Source organism: Periplaneta americana, chromosome 1, assembly GCF_040183065.1.
Source record: "Periplaneta americana isolate PAMFEO1 chromosome 1, P.americana_PAMFEO1_priV1, whole genome shotgun sequence".
Taxonomy (NCBI): domain Eukaryota; kingdom Metazoa; phylum Arthropoda; class Insecta; order Blattodea; family Blattidae; genus Periplaneta; species Periplaneta americana.
The window spans coordinates 108,471,298-108,490,763 of NC_091117.1; the positions used below are offsets into that span (position 1 = coordinate 108,471,298).

At 36.0% G+C, this 19,466-nt stretch overlaps 1 long non-coding RNA gene across 1 annotated transcript in view; it reads left to right on the forward strand.

The window, feature by feature from the left end:
- The first annotated feature begins 272 nt into the window (after positions 1-272).
- The window catches only part of LOC138699592 (uncharacterized), a 29,094-nt gene continuing 9,900 nt past the window's right edge, over positions 273-19,466 (forward strand). Inside the window, exons 1-2 of the long non-coding RNA XR_011332037.1 lie at positions 273-520; positions 13,931-14,090. This is a non-coding gene — a long non-coding RNA (uncharacterized lncRNA). The remainder of the gene's footprint in view (positions 521-13,930; positions 14,091-19,466) is intronic.

Consider the following 19,466-nt stretch of genomic DNA (forward strand, 5'->3'; position numbering starts at 1 on the left):
ACCTTCTATGTTATTTCAAATTAAGCGGAATTGTGATGTAAACATATTGTAATCACATGTCTCTCTGCCCCAAGATGGAGATGCCCGAAAGGCCCGAAAGTGTTCAATTTTTGGTCGAGAAACAGCGCTCGTAGTGAGTCTAGGTTAAACTATAAAACGTCTTTGATGCGTACTTTGTGGAACACGTTCCTATCGTTAGTCGCTGCTTTCTGCGTCGGTCGTCTGCTTGCGACGTCACTTCCACACAAGCGTTTCCGCGCATGCGTACTTTGTGGAACGCGTTCCTGTCGTTAGTTGCTGCTATTTTAACGGACTCCCGCGAAAAGATATGCCAACTTAGACCCCGTAACACGTAGATAATAAACTCAAAAACTATCTGCTGAGATTATATAAAAGTAAATAAAACGTATTTTCTTTATTTCAAAGTTATATCTTTAGCGGTGTCTAGGCAGCATTGTTCCGTCGAATGCTACGAACCAAAGAATATAGAAGGGAAGAGAGAAAGTTTCACCAAAACAAGGTAAAGAATAGCGTACCGCGCTGCACAATAGTGAGCACGGAGTTGTGTGATAAAGCAGGACAAAATATCAAGGAGGGGGGAGGTGAAGTGTTGTTCTGCGCATGAGCAGACACTGCTAGCCGGGCATTGGGAACAAGAGGAGTAGAATTCTACTCCTCTTGTTTGGGAATTAGCACGTAGAGTAAGGATGGATTCCATTGAGTCTATAGCACCGAATTATCGAAAATAGTAAACTATTACTTACTTACTTACTTACTGGCTTTTAAGGAACCCGGAGGTTCATTGCCGCCCTCACATAAGCCCGCCATTGGTCCCTATCCTGAGCAAGATTAATCCAGTCTCTACCATCATATCCCACCTCCCTCAAATCCATTTTAATATCTTCCCATCTACGTCTCGGCCTCCTCAAAGGTCTTTTCCCCTCTGGCCTCCCAACTAACACTCTATATGCAGTTCTGGATTCGCCCATACGTGCTACATGCCCTGCCCATCTCAAACGTCTGGATTTAATGCTACTAATTATGTCAGGTGAAGGATACAATGCGTGCAGCTCTGCGTTGTGTAACTTTCTCCATTCTCCTGTAACTTCATCCCTCTTAGCTCCAAATATTTTCCTAAGAACCTTATTCTCAAAAACCCTCAATCTCTATTCCTCTCTCAAAGTGAGAGTCCAAGTTTCACACCCATACAGAACAAGCCGTAATATGTTTTATAAATTCTACGTTCAAATTTTTTGACAGCAAACTAGATGACAAAAGCTTCTCAACCGAATAATAACAGGTATTTCCCATATTAACCCTTGAGAGCTCGCGCACGGTCTTTTCGACCGGGTGTGATAAACGTTTAGCTTCTGCTTCAAGGTCACTTGAGTTCTGCCGCTCACCCCTTCAGTACCTTTCATTCGACTCTTCCAGAATAAGATGTGATTGTTGTCATGCACTTTGCTATTGGTCAATTTGACTTGAAACTGTTGTTGTACAGACCTGGTCGTTTCAACCGTGTGCGAGTCATTACGCAACTTCGTATTGTTTCACTTGGTGTATAAGTATAATGTAGTTTTTTCTTGTATTTATAACTTTTCACATATACGTACGTTTTTGTCAGTATAATACTTTATTTTCACTACTGATCCCTGTACATTGCTGTGTAGAAATATGGATGAAGAGGGAGAAAGGATAAGGAACCTTATTGATAGTTTAGAAAAGGAAATGGCCCGGGAAGAAGAAACAAGAAGGGAAGCTGGTGCAGTCAGAAGACAATTGTTCCGTGAAGAAGAAATTATCAGACCAATTGATAGCATTGAATCGGACGTTGAAGAAGAAGATATGGTTGAAGAAATCGATCATAACACAGACTGCTCAATCAGCAGATGAGGAAGTAGACCTTGTTCCAGGTCCAATTTATACAGGGAAAGATGGAGTAACAACATGGGAAATGCACTGTCCACCACGTAACAGACGTATTGGCGAACGTAATATAGTAAGGTTTATACCTGGTGTAAAACAGGTAGCAAGGAGAGCATCGACTCCATTCCAGTGTTGGAAGTTATTTTTACTGACACTATCATTGATGAAATTGTTAGACATACAAATGAAAAAAATTGATAAAGTGCGTCCAAATTACAGCCACCCAAGAGATGCACTCAATACAACGAGAACTGAAATGGAAGCTTTTATAGGACTTCTTTATATGGCTGGAGTTTTGAGAGCATCTCATCTGAACCTGTTCGACCTTTGGTCTGCTGATGGGACAGGTGTTCCTTATTTCAGAACTTGTATGAACCGGATACGATTCAAGTTCCTGGTGACAGTTTTAAGATTTGATGATTCAAATACTCGACAAGAGCGCAGAAGTGTTGATAAGCTTGCTCCTATTCGATCTCTTTTTGAGCAAATTGTTCAAAAATGCTCCGAGAATTTTACTGTTAGCGAATACGTCACTATCGACGAGATGTTGGAATCTTTTAGGGGAAGGTGCAGTTTCAAACAATTCATAAAAACAAAACCGGCAAGATATGGAATAAAGGTATTCTCTCTGGCATGTGCAAAAACCTTTTATACACTGAATATAGAAGTTTAAGCTGGTAAGGAGCCTGAAGGGCGCTACCAAGTTGATAACTCTGCTAAATGTGTTGTGAACAGGATGGTGCAGCCAATCAGTGGATCCAGGAGAAACGTCACCACTGACAACTGGTTCACTTCAGTGCCGCTTGCTGATGAACTTCTAACAACTCATAAGTTAACATTAGTAGAACGCTGAGTAAAACTAAGAGGGAGGTGCCCCCTTTATTTTTGCAAAGTCATTCAATGGAAAATAGCAGTGTTTTCGGGTTCACCAAGGACAAGACCCTTCTGTCCTACTGTCCGAAAAAGAAGAAGGTGGTGTTGCTGTTATCCACCATGCATCATACCGATGAAATTGATCCAGACTCTGAAGAATCTAGAAAACCTTACATGTTGACGTTTTATAATTCAACGAAAGGAGGGGTGGACATGGTGGACGAGTACAAGGCTAGATATTCAGTTGCAAGAACCAGTAACCACTGGCCTCTAACTCTGTTCTTTACACTACTGAACACAGCAGGCATCAATAGTGGCATTATACTGAAACACAATATTCGCCAATTTGACATGTTTCGAAGAAAATTCCTACAAACACTCAGCAAGGAGTTGTCTAGAAATTATCTACTTGAAAGACTGCAACTAGAAAATCTGCCGTGTCAACTGAAGAGAAACATCAGAGAAATTACTGTAACTGCCGAAGAAAGAAATCCACCTCCATCTGGAGAATTTTTTTTTCAGTAGGTTATTTTACGATGCTTTATCAACATCTCTGGTTATTTAGCGTCTGAATGAGATGAAGGTGATAATGCCGGTGAAATGAATCCGGGGTCCAACACCGAAAGTTACCTAGCATTTGCTCATATTGGGTTGAGGGAAAACCCCGGAAAAAACCTCAACCAGGTAACTTGCCCCGACCGGGAATCGAACCCGGGCCACCTGGTTTCGCAGCCAGACGCGCTGACCGTTACTCCACAGGTGTGGACCATCTGGAGAAGATGAGGGTCCAGGAAAGTGCCATCTCTGCGATTGGAAGAAAAATCGTAAGTCTAAGACGAGGTGTAATGTATGCCGCCACTTCATCTGCAAAGAGCATACACAGTCAACTTGCACTTTTTGTGCTAATCCTGAAGAAAGTGCCGATGGTGATAATGATGACGATATGTAATACGTGTGAGGTCATGTGACTAAGTGAGTTCATCTTCTAATATTATTTTCTTCCGTGTTTGTTGAATTTAGGCCTATTTCACACCGATAATGACTATAATGAGTAGGACAAGTGGAAATACTTTCATATTTTTGTGTTACTCCTATACCAGGCCATGACGTTGATGAAAATATTTAACATATAATGTGATTTATATATTTTTCACAGTATGAAGAACACTCAAGGTTACTTGGATATTGGCATGTTCGTCTTCTTTTTAATACATAATAACAGTGATGTTAATGAATAAAATACAGTTAAATAATGTTTTTGTAACTTTTGTGCTAACAGATATTAGCAAAAAATATAGATTCCTCTTCATTTCCACGCACGGTCGAATCGACCGTGCTCGAGTCATGATGTAAAGTTTACAGGCGCGAGCTCTCTAGGGTTAATTCTGCGTTAATTTCCTCCTGAGTGTTATTTATATTTGTTACTTTTGCTCCATGATATTTGAATTTTTCCACCTCTTCGAAGGATAAATCTCCAACTTTTATAGTTCCATTTCGTACAATATTCTGATCACGAGACATAATCAAATACTTAGTCTTTTCGGGATTTACTTCCAACCCTATCTCTTTACTTGCTTCAAGTAGAATTTCCGCTTTTCCCTAATCATTTGTGGATTTTCTCCTAATATATTCACGTCATCCGCATAGACAAGAAGCTGATGTAACCCGTTCAATTCCAAACCCTGTGTTATCCTGAACTTTCCTAATGGCATATTCTAGAGCGAAGTTAAAAAGTAAAGGTGATAGTGCATCTCCCTGTTTTAGCCTGCAGTGAATTGGAAAAGCATTAGATAGAAACTGGCCTATACGGACTCTGCTGTAAGTTTCACTAAGACACATTTCAATTAATCGAACTAGTTTCTTAGGAATACCAAATTCAATAAGAATATTATATAAAACTTCTCTCTTAACCGAGTCATACGCCTTTTTGAAATCTATAAATAACTGATGTACTGTACCCTTATACTCCCATTTTTTCTCCAATATCTGTCGGATACAAAAAATCTGATCAATAGTCGATCTATTTCGCCTGAAACCACACTGATGATCCCCAATAATTTCATCTACATATGGAGTTAATCTTCTCAAAAGGATATTCGACAAAATTTTGTAGGACGTCAACAAAAGTGATATTCCTCAAAAGCTACTACAGTTAGTCTTGTCCCCCTTCTTAAAAATAGGTACGATTATGGACTCCTTCCATTGTTCTGGTACAATTTCCTTTTCCCAAATTGCAGGTACAAGTTTATAAATTTCTCTAGCTAATACGCTTCCACCCTCTTGTATTAATTCTGCTGGAATTTGATCAATACCTGGTGACTTGTACTTTTTCAGATTTTCTATCGCAATTTCGACTTCAGAAAGTGTGGGTTCCGGTATAAATGGCTCAGCAGTTTGTATTTCAATTTCGTCCCGATCATTTCTACTTGGCCTATGTATATTTAGTAATTGCCCAAAATAGTTTTTCCATCTGTTAAGGACTGAATGAGAGTCTGCAAGCAAGTCACCATGCTCATCCTTGATCATGTTTACCCTTGCCTGATATCCATTTTTAAATTCCTTTATACCCTTATATAAATCTCGAATGTTTTTATTCTTATTATTTGTTTCTACCTCATTCAGTGTTTCCTTCAAGTAATCTCTCTTTTTATTCCTAAGTGTACGACTTGCTTCCCGTCTTTCATTGAAATAATTATCTCTATTCTCCTCAATTGGATCCTGTAAGAATTTCAGTTTTGCCTGTTTCCTTCTACATACTGCAATGGAACAATCTTCATCAAACCATGGTTTCTTTTTCTTAGTTTCATTATAACCTATGCTCTGCTCAGCTGCAATTTTGATATTATCTATTAAGATCTAAGTCTTTCTCAGCTTCGTCAGAAGTTGTTAAAGCAGCAAACCTATTTGAAATTTCAACCTGATAACGTTGCTTAGTTTCCTCATCCTTAAATTTCAGAATATTGAATCTACTAATATTAGCTTGTTGCTCTACTCGCTTGGCTACTGATAGTCTTTCTCTTAATTCTCCAATTACCAAATAATGGTCAGAATTACAGTCTGCCCCCCTGAAAGTTCGAATGTCTACTATACTAGTAGTATGTCTTCGTTTATCTATCAAGATGCGATCTATCTGGTTATGTGTCATTCCGTCTGGAGAAGTCCAAGTATATTTATGCATATCCTTATGGGGGAATGTTGTACTCTTGACAATTAAATTTTTTGATGTGGCAAAGTTGACTAACCTAACTCCATTGTCATTACTACTTACGTGTAGGCTCTCTTTTCCAATTGTTGGTTTAAAAATATCCTCCTGTCCTACTTTAGCTTTGAAATCCCCCAATAAAACTTTCATGTGATATTTAGGTAACTGATCAAAAAGTGTGTTCCAATTCCTCATAGAAGCTATCCTTTAAATGGTCATCTTTCTCTTCTGTAGGGGTGTGTGCATTTATAACTACGATATCGCACCATCTACCCTTAAGTACTAAATACGATAACCTGTCACTGATAAATTCGACCTTTTTTACTGCTGATTTTATTCTTTTATGTACAAAGAATCCCGTCCCTAATTGGTGATTAATGTTTCCTTCCCCATAATACAACAAGTAATCGCCTATTTGTGATATGCCATTTCCATCTAACCTAACCTCTTGTACTCCCACGAAGTCTGTTCTATATCTAGCTAGTTCTTTTGCTACTAATGTTACCCCTTCTGTTCTATAAAGACTAGTTACGTTCCATGTACCAAATCTTATAACCTTATTCCATTGCTGTGGTCGTGCAGGAGAGTCAGTCCCATTCCGAGGCTTATTGTTAGGTTTCGTAGCAAGCTGTTTTTTACGGTGATGGGTTGTTAGCCCTTCGCCCAACCCCCAAGCTGAAGGACCACCCCTTATCGGCTGTCCACGACTGCTTATTCAATATATTCGCAGCTACCCTCCATATCTGGAGGCCGTCTCCTCTATCCGCAACCTGAGGACGCGCCATGCCGTGGTGATAGGGATCCACAATACATGGCATAGTAAACTATTATAAGTAGAATTTGTATTTTGTGCGTTTTTTTAACAATATTATTTCGACGATAATTTTGTGGTGTGCTACAGCACGTTAGCACGTAGGAAGCAGCCGCCACTGGGTCAGTCAGAGGCATTGGGTGTAGAAGAGGAGAAACAAATATCACAGTTAAATTTTCATCAAACAGAAGCAAAACTGAGATGTAATTTAAAGAATAAATAGAATGTGGGGGAATGAGAAAAATGAAAGAAGGTTAGTGGTGGATCTACATAAGCGTCTACCCCACACACAAATGCTCAAAGTTTGTACTTACGCAAAGTATGGACATTAAAACTATAATTACCGTACCGGTACTATCTTTGATAACACAGGAAACAAAACTAGCTGCTCCTTTTAGGAATGAAACAAAAGATGATAGAGGAGGAAATGAACCAGCTCCTGTTTCAATAATGGACAAACCACGGATGGATTCACTGCTGGTTAGATAACTGCCTTAGCCAAAAGAGAGATATCGTCATAATCATGTTTTATATGTGGTTTCCACTTCATGATTGCCACACTACATGACTGGATTTAGTTCATACACACTTGTGACAATAAGAACCTAGTCGAAATTTACGATATGGAGATAAGTGACTTCAGATATTTTGGAAACTTTGTAGAAGGAAGACAAAGTCTTCTTATTGAAAGAAAAATTAAATAATGGTGAAGCGTTTTCTTAGTCTTCTTGTGTTTGGATCCAAATAAGAAAAATTGATCCCAGGAAATTGTTTTACAAAACAGAATTTGAAGGTGGTGAATTCAAAACTGTGAATATGAGAAGGAACCTCAGGAAAGAATGTCTTCCCTCCAGAAACCTCGGGAAAGTATGTCTTCCCTCCAGATGTTCTGCAATTAAGATTCTGCATGAAAAGCATTTCTGTATTCAAATACAGAAATGTGATGATATGGAACTTGTTATTCATTCTATGGTATAGCCAGCCAAGTTCCAATTACCGATGGCAGGAGTCCGAGCTACTGAGCTCGTAGATGTCAACACAATTGTAGTGATAGCAGCGACCTCATCTCCAATCAGTAATAAGAAGTTGGTGGACCTATGATATACCTCACACTAGCCATTTTCAACACGTGTGCTGTGGCACACTGATGTGCCATGATTCCACGATAACACATGATTTATAGACTACACTTGCTTATGGATAGGAGGGATTTCTTATTTAGAATGTGATCTTAAGCTTTGAAAATATTCGTAATCACAAGTTTAAATATTCACCATTACTAAGTTTATTTGCAAAGTATTAAAATCTAAGAGTTAAATATGAAGTATCAAAATAGAACAGTTCAATATACTATTTTGAAATTGAATAGTTATTCATGAAGTATCAAAATTGCGGTTAATTGTAAAGTATAAAAATGGGATAGTTAAATGTAAAGTACAGAAATTGAACCGTTAATTTTACTTACAGTTTACTGTAGGTCGAACCCTGGTGCTATTCAGAATGATGCAATTTTTTGCCTTTCTTGTGAATGTCATGAAGATATGACTGCTGCTGCATGACCACTGCTAATGTCTATTGACTAATGACGACCCGTTTCGACACTTCATGTCCATTTTATAAATTCTCGAACTGCGCCCTTGTGACTTAACAGAGTGACGCTATTTTGCCTGCGAATCTTCTAAAGAAATGGTATTGCACTGACCGAACACCCACATTATTATCGATGCTTGACCACTGCATAGAATCGGCATTTCCTGTTATCACTTGGGGCAATATAGACTTACGGAACTGTCACAATATTCAAGGTATGAATCGTCTTCGTTTTAATTGAACCCATAGAAAATCGGAATTCAGGTAATCAGCAATTATAAATCGCTTTCTTTATATCTCGCGAAAGATGCTGATTGTAATAATTAATGTACAATCTACGTATTTTTTTATCATATAGGTCAGCAATTTGTGTAAGAATGGCTTTGCGAGAAATGCAAGTATACATACTTCCTGTCTTGTTCAAAGACTGGACCTTGATCCTGTTGAGTAGCTAAAATTCATGGCTTTAATCTGTCATTGCCTGCTGAAACAGGAAGCTTTGGTCGCGTGTATTAAGCGTGTCTTCTACAGATTAATCTGAATGTTGTAATAAAGTACGATTTCATTACTTTCAAATACAGTGAAAATATGATACTTGTCATAATTCTTGGGCACAACAATTGTAAAAGTTGTCATAGTCCACAGCTGTGGAGTAATGGTTAGTATGTCTGAACTCAGTTCAAATCCTGGTTGAGACAAGTTATCTGCCGGATTTTTCCGGGGTTTCCCCCTCAACCAATTGAAGCAGAATTGCTGGGTAACTTTCGGCGGTGGACCTTAGTCTCATTTTGCCATCATTAATTAACATATCATCATCATCCATACCACAGCCCGGGTTAAGTTCACGGTCTGGCTGCTTGGCTACCCAATCATTCACACAACAGTCTCAGGCTGCAGTGCAAGTCTTCGGGTCTCTCCTCCATAAAAGAGAGAGAGAAAAAAAAGGTTGTCATAGCAAAAATTGGAAAAATAAAAGTGAAAATAGTAGTAAAAAAATTGAATCCACAAGAGTCAACTTTCAGCGAATGCAGCACTGTAGGTGTGCGAGTGGCAGAGAAGAGAAAGACACACACAGTTAGGGTTGTCAGATCAGTAAAGTTAGAATATCATACCAACTTTAAAAAAATTTCGTATTTTACTTGTTTTTATGAAAAAGAAAATCGTACATTAAATAAATACCATGGTAAAAGATGTTTTCATATTTCCTAAAATAACAAAACATACAGTATAAACCCACTTATCCAAGGTTCCGTTTTACCGGTACCGAGGCACTTGTTTCATCAATGTAATGAATTAAATTAATGGCAAAATCGTAACAATGCGCTCCAAACTTCATTGTAAACTGGAGGCAATATGCATCACACACGTGCTGTACAACTGATCATTAATCTTTCTTTGGCAGGGATCGGAACCATTCGTGGATCTTAGAGACTACTCTATTAAGTACCAGTACTGTAGCCTACATACAAATCCCATTTTTATAAGACAAGTTGAATTAATTAAAGTTTTGCATTCCATCAGTAAGAACTATTTCATAATTTCTAACCTAAAACCATGATTTCCTGCATGTTCCATCTTATCCGAGTTTTTTGCTATCTGAGGTACCCTCAGTTCCAATTTCCTCGAATAAGTGGGTTTATATTGTAATACCATAATTATCACACTAATATTGCCTGTAATAATTTTCTATCATCTATATCGTAAATTCTAAATAAAAATAGAAAAAAGCATGTTAGTTTTATTTGTAAATAATGTGTATTTTGTTTCTCTTCTCAAAATTTTTTGGCCCATGTGCCCTTTCAGCATTCATCATACTATAATTTCCCCCAATGGTGACTAAAAAATACTGCATATAAAATTGAAAATATTTTATTTTATATCTTAATGCATATACATTTAAACTGTTTGTATTTTATAGCCCTCATTTACTTCTAAAACCCTCTAAATTCCCTCCTGGTTGGGAGTCACAGCTTCAGATTTTATGAGTGTGCCGTGGGATTTTAATTCACACCTTTAATATATCGCATGTTGAGCATGAAGATGTATGAAAATGCACATTCAACTTGATAGAAGTGGCAAGATTCATCAGAAAATATAATAATTTATTTATTAAACCTTCATAAAAGTATTCAGTCTATGTTTTGTTGTCTGAATGTATTAGGAAAAGTCAGTTCCATGTTAATTTATTATTCTGTACTGAACCAGAAGATGTTTTCTATTTCAATTTAATATTCTATTACTGATGTGTAGTAATATGATATGATATGATATATGATATATATTTGTCGTTAAGCACTTACGTCTGGTGAGATGGCACTTCACATATTTTGTATACAGTGCCATCCCACCTTATTACATAGCAAATTTATGCAAGTCATAACTTACTTCCTTCTCTCTTTCACTTATGTTCTCTTTAAATGTATCTTGGATGTGTAGTAATAGTTTTTGTTCTTCTAACCTTATTTTGTATGCTTAATTCATGTATGTTATCTCAAAAATTAATTTTCAAGAGTGTTTGTGCCTTTGTTGTGCAATAGTTTTCAGATGTATGGGTTAGAGCCCTGATCACATACATAACAGATTGGCCATTCCCATGTTAAAAACAGTAACATATGGAAGCGAACAATCACCAGAATTGCCACTGTTGATTGGTAACAGCTGCTAGATGGAAGTACCGGTACAGTTGCTCAACCCATTTCAAATTAGAGTTATAACGTCACTTCTTTGGCAGTCGCCAGATGGCAGCATAGTGAAATCGATAAAAGTTGTTGCCTTAAAAGCTCATAAGGATGACCAATCTGTTATGTGTAATCTGGGGTTAGAGGTATAAGGATGGGAGTTCATTAAAATCTAGCTTTTATAAAATGTTTTAAAAATTGATGAAATATACAGTACATTATAATAATTAAAATATTATATAACAAATACAATTTTTTCAAATAAACAGGGAACAGAGTTAAGAGCTGTTTTCAAGGAAAAAAATCCTATTTGTCTTCTGCTGTAAAATTTTATAAATGAGACAACTATCCTTACACCTCTCAGGGTCCACACCTGTGGAGTAACGGTCAGTGCGTCTGGCTGCAAAACCAGGTGGCCCGGGTTCGAATCCTGGTCAGGGCAAGTTACCTGGTTGAGGTTTTTTCCGGGGTTTTCCCTCAACCCAATACGAGCAAATGCTGGGTAACTTTCGGTGCTGGACCCTGGACTCATTTCACCGGCATTATCACCAGTGGCGTAGTATGAAATTTTGAGCAGGGGAAGCTAACTCAAGTTGTCTTTCATGCAATATGAGAAAACGTATTACAAAAATACAGTCTTAAAATAAATAGTGGTCAATTTCAAGTCAGCAGTCGAAGATTGGTTGGAACATCGTAAGTAACACCAATAAGGCATGACCTCAAATGATACGTAGTAAAATATGATTTCACGGTTTACACATATCTCTTAACAAATAGACACGTATACGTATAACATTAGCTCACTCCCTGTCATACTTAGAGAAATCACAATATTAGTATCATTACGTAAGTATGCATCTGTCTTTTGGTTGTGTCCTTCATTGACAGCAAGGGAGTTGGTCATTCGTTTTTTAAATCACACTTTTGTTCGTAAGTCAGTCTTGATAATACAATTGTCCTAAAAAAAATTCATGTGAATTAGTGTCAGGAACTGTTATTTCGCTCATTATTTATTATATCAGCCACAATGCACACTAACACTTCAAGTGAACACAACTGACGAAAAGGGATAACTCGGAAACTACTTATTTTAAATGTTAAAGCTAGCTTCTTGCAAGCCTTGCGACTAGGGTAGTTTAGTTAGAAAGGGATGGAAAATCTGAGGGGTGGATTACACAGAAGAAACCAGTCTGCTTGGAAGCTGGTGAGTGCAGGCTTCTTGTTTACTGCTGCATCACAAATCATCCTGAGTTGCCGCATCACAATATTTAACGCATAAATATAAATTCTATTAAAGTTAATAAATAATTTTCTCCATAAACTGCAGGTTTATTATGAAATTATTATTAACTGGGGAAGCTAAGCTTTTTAGCTTACATTGACGCTACGCCATTGATTATCACCTTCATTTCATTCAGATGCTAAATAACCTAGATGTTGATACAGCGTCGTAAAATAACCCAATAAAATAAAAAAAAAAACCTCTCAGGTATATGCGCGCACGCGCACGCACACTCACACACCTACCTCTTTCTCTGAATGACTGATTTCAGAAGTATGGCATGTGAAAACCGATACCATCAGTAGGAGGAGTTTGTCTCTCTCTATGTGCTGTGACAATGGGAAAACTAACAGGATAGAGGGTTCAGTAGGCACTATGAAGACAAATAAACAAAGAGAGATGTTGTTTCTCTTTGTCACAGTGAAGTAATGGGACAATGGAACAGAGGATGGTTACAGAAATGGGTTTTACTTTGCAATCTTTCCACGATCATTTGTGACTGATAATGTACACTACTTTGCAAAAGTCTTCGGCAGGAATTCGGAACCTATACCTGCTTTTTAAAAGATGGGACATAACAGGAGCGTTGCGATCGGAAAAACAAATGAATGTCACATAGTGTGGTAGGCCTGTTGCTATGGTAACAACGGTTGAGTTGCGGAAAAACAACAGAATGTCACATAGCGTGGTAGGCCTGTAGCAACGGTTGAGTTGCCAAACTTACAGTTCCCACATGGCGAGTGCTTAATAGCTCTCTTGGCGATACTTATTGTGCACACAATGTTAGCATTGATATGTTTCGTCTTTGATTCTCTGTCGATTTTTGTATTGTTTTTTTTACCTTCGTGTCAGTTGTTAATGTTTTAACATCAGTCTCATCAGCTGGCAGCGTGGTAGTCCATATTGGCAACATAGCACTGTAGTTCCAAGCTCGGCTGCTTAACTGTCATGTCCCAGCTTTCAAAAAAACAAGTATAGAGTCTTGTATTGTACAGTCTTAGAAAAAAGTTTTGTCGCAAATATTTTATAAGTCCCAGAAAGGAGGAAATGAAACAAAACTAATTTTATTACCTCAACTGGTCATTCTCTTGTGAACCAGGTCGCTTGTCTTCTGATCATGCGCACTGCCTCCTTTCTGGGATTTATAAAGTATCTGTGTGACAAAACTTTTTTCTAAAACTGTACAATATGATATTTTACATTTTGCTCTTAAAGTAGAGGGGAAATTTTTATACGTGATGGGGGTCTAATAAATGAGTCAATATGATATTTCATTTATTTGTACAAACTGGAATATTATTTTGAAACATATTTAATTTTGTAAGGGATATTCAGCATGAGGAACACATGGGAATTTTTACTGGCAGTGGTGTGTCATACTCTTGTTGTTTAGACGAGCCATGAATTGATTTGTAGATGTTTATTTTTTCATTTATTAAAATGTCAATTGGTGAATTTGCAGCCTTCACACAGGATGCTCCATACAATATAGTTCGGAAGGCCTTTACTACATTGATGTTAAACAGTCTTCGTATTTTTTATATTTTTCTTGTATTCTTTTGTTTTAGAACTGATCTTCCCACGCACGTGCTCCAAGGATTTCTACTATTGCACCATTATGGTTTTCAGCAGTTTATGTCCTAGTCTCCATTCCAGTTTTGCTGTTCTTACTAGCATATTTATTAAGGAGATTCCTTTTGAGTGATGTATTCTATGTGTCTGTTGAAGGTAAGTCTACTGTTTAGATAGATATCTAGATATTTCAGTTCTATTAATTGATCCAAAAGTTGCCTGTTACAGAATAGTGACATGTTGATTTCCTTAACTTTTTCCTTTCTTTTTCGGGAAATAAGCAATACGCATTTTTTTAGATTTACTCGTTGAAGCACAGCCTATATTTTGATCTTGTTAAGATTCAGATTAGACTAATTCGCTGCTTGAGCTGATTCATTCTGTTTATTAGCTGATTCATTCTGTAAGCAATTACAATTGAAGACCACAAAAGAACAACTTGTAAGTCCTATATTTTTTTAAGATTATGATGCCAACTGAGTGACTGAATGTAAATACTCTTAGGTGACATAACTGAACTGGGGAAAAACTAGTGAGGCAGGTGATAAAGGGATTTAAAATATGACAACACAAGAGAATAACTTGATAAGTACAGGTGCAATAGGGTAAGAAGTTGATAAGTCTACAAAAAGTACCTAGCTTTATTGTCCATATGTTGGATGCAATGGTGTTATGTTTCACTTTGGGTGAATTAGTGTCAAGGTTATGTGAACTATCATTGTACCTGTGAGATCTAAGAGTGATTCATTTGTACTTGTTGCCGTTGTCAACTCAAGTTAAAATCAATTTTTTTCAGTGTTTTGTGTGACTGAATGTTTAGGCAACATAAGGAACAATTTAAATGGTTCACAAGATAAATCAGCACATGGCATAGGCATACAAAGCCTAAATCATCAAGGAAAAGAAAAAAAATTGTGGCAGAATTAAAGAAGTTTCAAAGAAAATCAGACTGCATTCCCATGACACTGGAGAGCAAAGTGTCTGTAGAAAAAAGTGTTGCGAATATACAGACGAAGAAATTCAGAAAACAATAATAAAGATTATGAACAAGATGAAAAATAATGACGACATCAATGGACTCATTTCAATTGACCCAGTAGCACGGCAAAGAAACAGACAGTGTGAAGATAAAGCTGAATTTCGTAAACAGAGCCAAAACAGGAAGAAGAGGTCATGTTGATGATTTCCGATAAGCTGAATTGTTAAGGGTTAAATATGTTAAGATTATGTTTGCCATCTTATTGAGCTTATCAAATTACATAATTTATCTATTCACATACATCACAACACATAGAGAGCAATAACAGATGAACGTTTTCGGCATGATATGCCATCATCAGATCGTAAGGACCATTAATAACAAGATATGAACACTTTACAATAGTTATGAATAAAATACCATAATTATAAACAATTGCCATATGATAATTAATTAAATAAATAAGTTGTTGTTGTTGTTATCTAATGCTGGGCTTTGGCAACAAAGCCATTAGCGTTCTTGCTCTCCAATATTTCTCTGTGGCGGATCCATCAGGTAGAAGTTCACAGGTTTGTAGATGATCTTCAGTCATTTCTTCTTCTTTGTTGCATAGAGGGCAATTTGGATTTGTGTAAATTCCTATTTTAGTCAAGTGTTTGGCCAAATAATCGTGTTCCGTAAGCAATCTGAATTTTGCTACTGCAGATTTACATGGGATTTCTGGAATAATTTCTGTTTTTTTATTAAAATGCTCCATTTTTTATCTTTGGCTTTGGTACATAGTGCTTGGTTTTGCTTGATTTTATATTTGTTTTTAATTAGTCTTTTCATGGATGTAAAAGGTAGGCTTGTATTTGTATTCTGAATTAAATTGGATCCTTTTTTGGCAAGAAATAAATTAATTAAATACATAAGTTAAAATTGAATGTCTAGTTGATCATATGGTATATGGCATTGAAGTTAAAATAAGTGATATTAGATTGGTCGTTTAACATGTGACGTAAGTTTAAACTATATAAAGCAATGAAACACCACAACTGAATGCAAGTTTGTTGTATGGACTGTTGATTTCATAATATGAAGTGATACAAATTCTTTCTTGGAAAGTATGTTACATGTTGTGTGTTTCAGTGAAGCCTTTTGAACTGCAAGTCAAACGAAAATTATTACAGTGAAAGTCTGTTATGAGTTAATTTCGCTAAATGCAAAATAATAAAATAAATTATTGTTGATTTAATATGAGGTCGTTATTAAATGTGTATGACAGAAACTTACGTGCTGTTGTTGACAGCTTTGTAATAGAAGCATGGTGAGAAGCAGCTCAACTGAAAGACGCAACAAGTTTACAATCTGCATGTGGTGTTAAGTGAAAAGAGTGGGTGGTGTAGGATGAACGCTAAGTGATGGTGGGAGTGTATTGAGAGAACACAAGTTATGGAGGTTTATGTTTGTAATTGATAAGTTTAAATAAATTAAATAGAAGGTTATGTGTGTTAAGAAGTTGTTCATTAAGTAAAGAGGTTCCTAAAATTAATTCCTTAGCGATATAATATCCTTCTGTGGTTTCAATTTTAGAACAATTATTTAATGATTTTATGATGGATAAAGAATCATTAATATTTGTTAATTCATTGCCTGTTTCTATAAGATGTTGAGCAAATTTTGATTTGTTACGGTTGAATTTAAAATCAGCTTTGTGTTCGTTATACTGGGTACAGAAATTCCTTTGGGTGTGTCCAATGTATTTCATAGAGTAGTTTTTGCAATTTAATTTATATATATGCAACTTTTAGAAATCTATCACAATTATTAAGGGAGTTGGGTATGAAATTATTTAATTTGTTATTTGTCTTAGGAGCTATTTGGATATTCTGACTTGAAAAAATTGATTCTATTGGAAATTTTGCCAAAATATGTCATACTGAGACATTTATTGTTTTTCTTTGAGTTCCTTTCTGGAGTTAATGTAGAAAACTTATTTTGTTTATTGAATTTCATTTTTCTTTTTTTGAAGAACTTTTTTTTTTGTTTTTTGGTGTGGCCGTTTTCTATAACTATGTTTATTATATACTGATATTCTTTATTGGAATTTGTTTTACTCAAAGGAGTACTAATCTGTCTATTAGAAATCGAAATTCACTAGTTTTATGTGTGGTGAGATGTACGGAGGAACTATGTATGGCATGATTAGTAGAGGTAGGTTTTCGGTAAATAACAAATGCTATTGTTGGTGGATTTATTATGATTTTTACATCAAGAAAAGTTATGGAACTATTTTTACTACCTTCAGAAGTGAATATAATTTTAGGGTGTAATTGGTTAACTGTTCTAAAATTGAAACCACAGAAGAATATTATATCGCTAAGGAATTAATTTCAGGAATCTCTTTACTTAATGAACAACTTAACACACATAACCCACTATTTAATTAATTTAAACTTATCAATTACAAACATAAACCTCCATAACTTGTGTTCTCTCAATACACCCCCACTATCATTTAGCATTCACCCCACACCACCCACTCACCACCTAACGCCACATGCAGATTGTAAACTTGTTGCGTCTTTCGGTTGAGCTGCTTCTCACCATGCATCTACTACAAAGCTGTCTACAACAGCACGTAAGTTTCTGTCATACACATTTAATAACGACGTCATATTAAATCAACAATAATTTATTTTATTATTTTGCATTTATCGAAATTAACTCATAACAGGCTTTCACTGTAATAATTTTCGTTTGACTTGCAGTTCAAAAGGCTTCACTGAAACACACAACATGTAATGTACGTCCCAAGAAAGAATTTGTATCACTTCATATTATGAAATCAACAGTCCATACGACAAACTAGCATTCAATTGTGGTGTTTCATTGCTTTATACAGTTTAAACTTATGTCACATGTTAAATGAACAATCTCATATCACTTATTTTAACTTCAATGCCATATACCATAAGATCAATTTTAACTTATTTAATTAACATATGGAAATTGTTTATAATTATGGTATTTTATTCATAACTATGATAAAGTGTTCATATCTTGTTACCTAGATTATCCTGACCTCCTTCCAGAAGGACGGAATGCTGGGCCTAAGAAATAGTTCAGGAACATCTGGGTTAATGGTTCTTCGATCCGATGATTGCATATCATGTCGAAAATATTAATCTGTTATTGCTTTCTATGTGTTGTGATGTATGTGAATAGATAAAACACATGTAATTTTGATAAGCTAAATAAGATGGCAAATATAATCTTAACATATTTAACCTGTATAAGCAGGTTTTTGCATCTTTACATGATATCACTTCAATGGAGTGTAAGAATTCAGGAGACTTAAGAATAGGCTGACCATAAGTTCGAGATTAGCCTGGACAGTCCTGTTTTTTTAAGTGCTGTCTGGGATGATGTCAAGGACTGCAAAATGTTTGGAGTTTTAAGAATCTGAACATGAAAATAGCTACCAATATTGAATATTCACGACCAGAATTTATGGCCGGCAAGAATTTAAAAAAAAATTCAGGCCTATATGTTGGTCATCTTGCACAAGCCACATATTGACTATACCTTTTCTTCGAGATATCAACTTCTGAGTGGTTCCGTTTCCATACTTCCATGAACGTCTTGGTGCTCTTGCAAACATGTGAAGTAACTTGCCTACATGTTTTGGATAATTATAACTATTTACAAGGACTTTGCCTTTGGCAATGAGCAAAAGAAAGTGTGCATTTAACATTAATCTGCAGCAGGAATAGAAATTTTTTTTAACTGTTTAACGACAATGACAGTGAACGTGTGCAATATATAGGGCCTACTCTGTAATTGAGTATTTTCTCTTGCACATAAAGGAAGAGGTGATATTGAAGACCACGTGAAAACGGTTAAACATAGGAGTGATATTAATGCTACTACTTCAGCAAACATAAAAGATTATTTTAAAGCCAAAGATGAGAATAACAGTGATCTGGAGTGTGCTGCTAAAGAAGCTACATTTTAATACCACACTGCTAGACACGAACTCAGTTTGAACACATCAGACTGCACATCTAAACTGGTTAAAAAGTTATATGACCCAAAGTTTTCATCTGCTAGAACCAAAACCGAGGCAATTATTGTTAATACTATTTCGCCTTTTATTTTCGATAATATGTTGCGTTATTTAGAAACTATTAATTATGTTACAGTATCGATGGATAGTTCAAACAGAAGTGAAGTAAAACTTGTTCCAATTGTTGTAAGATATTTCAGCATAGAGGAGGAAATTAAAGTTAAACTTTTAAATTTCGATAAAGTGTCAGGTGAAAGTGCTCACTGTATTCACTGTTAAACATCTGCTGAATGTTAAAATTAATTTAGAACTTTCATGATATGAATTTTATGTTATTAAAACAAACAAGCCATTTCTGAAAAAAAAAGTCATGTCACATCTAGTGAAAAGTACAATTGAGTCAATTAACAGATAATGCTACCTAGAACAGAGAAGTTTCCTAAACATTAGGAAATGTATTTTTCAACTAAACATTTGAAAATTGATTGATTTTAGAAGATAA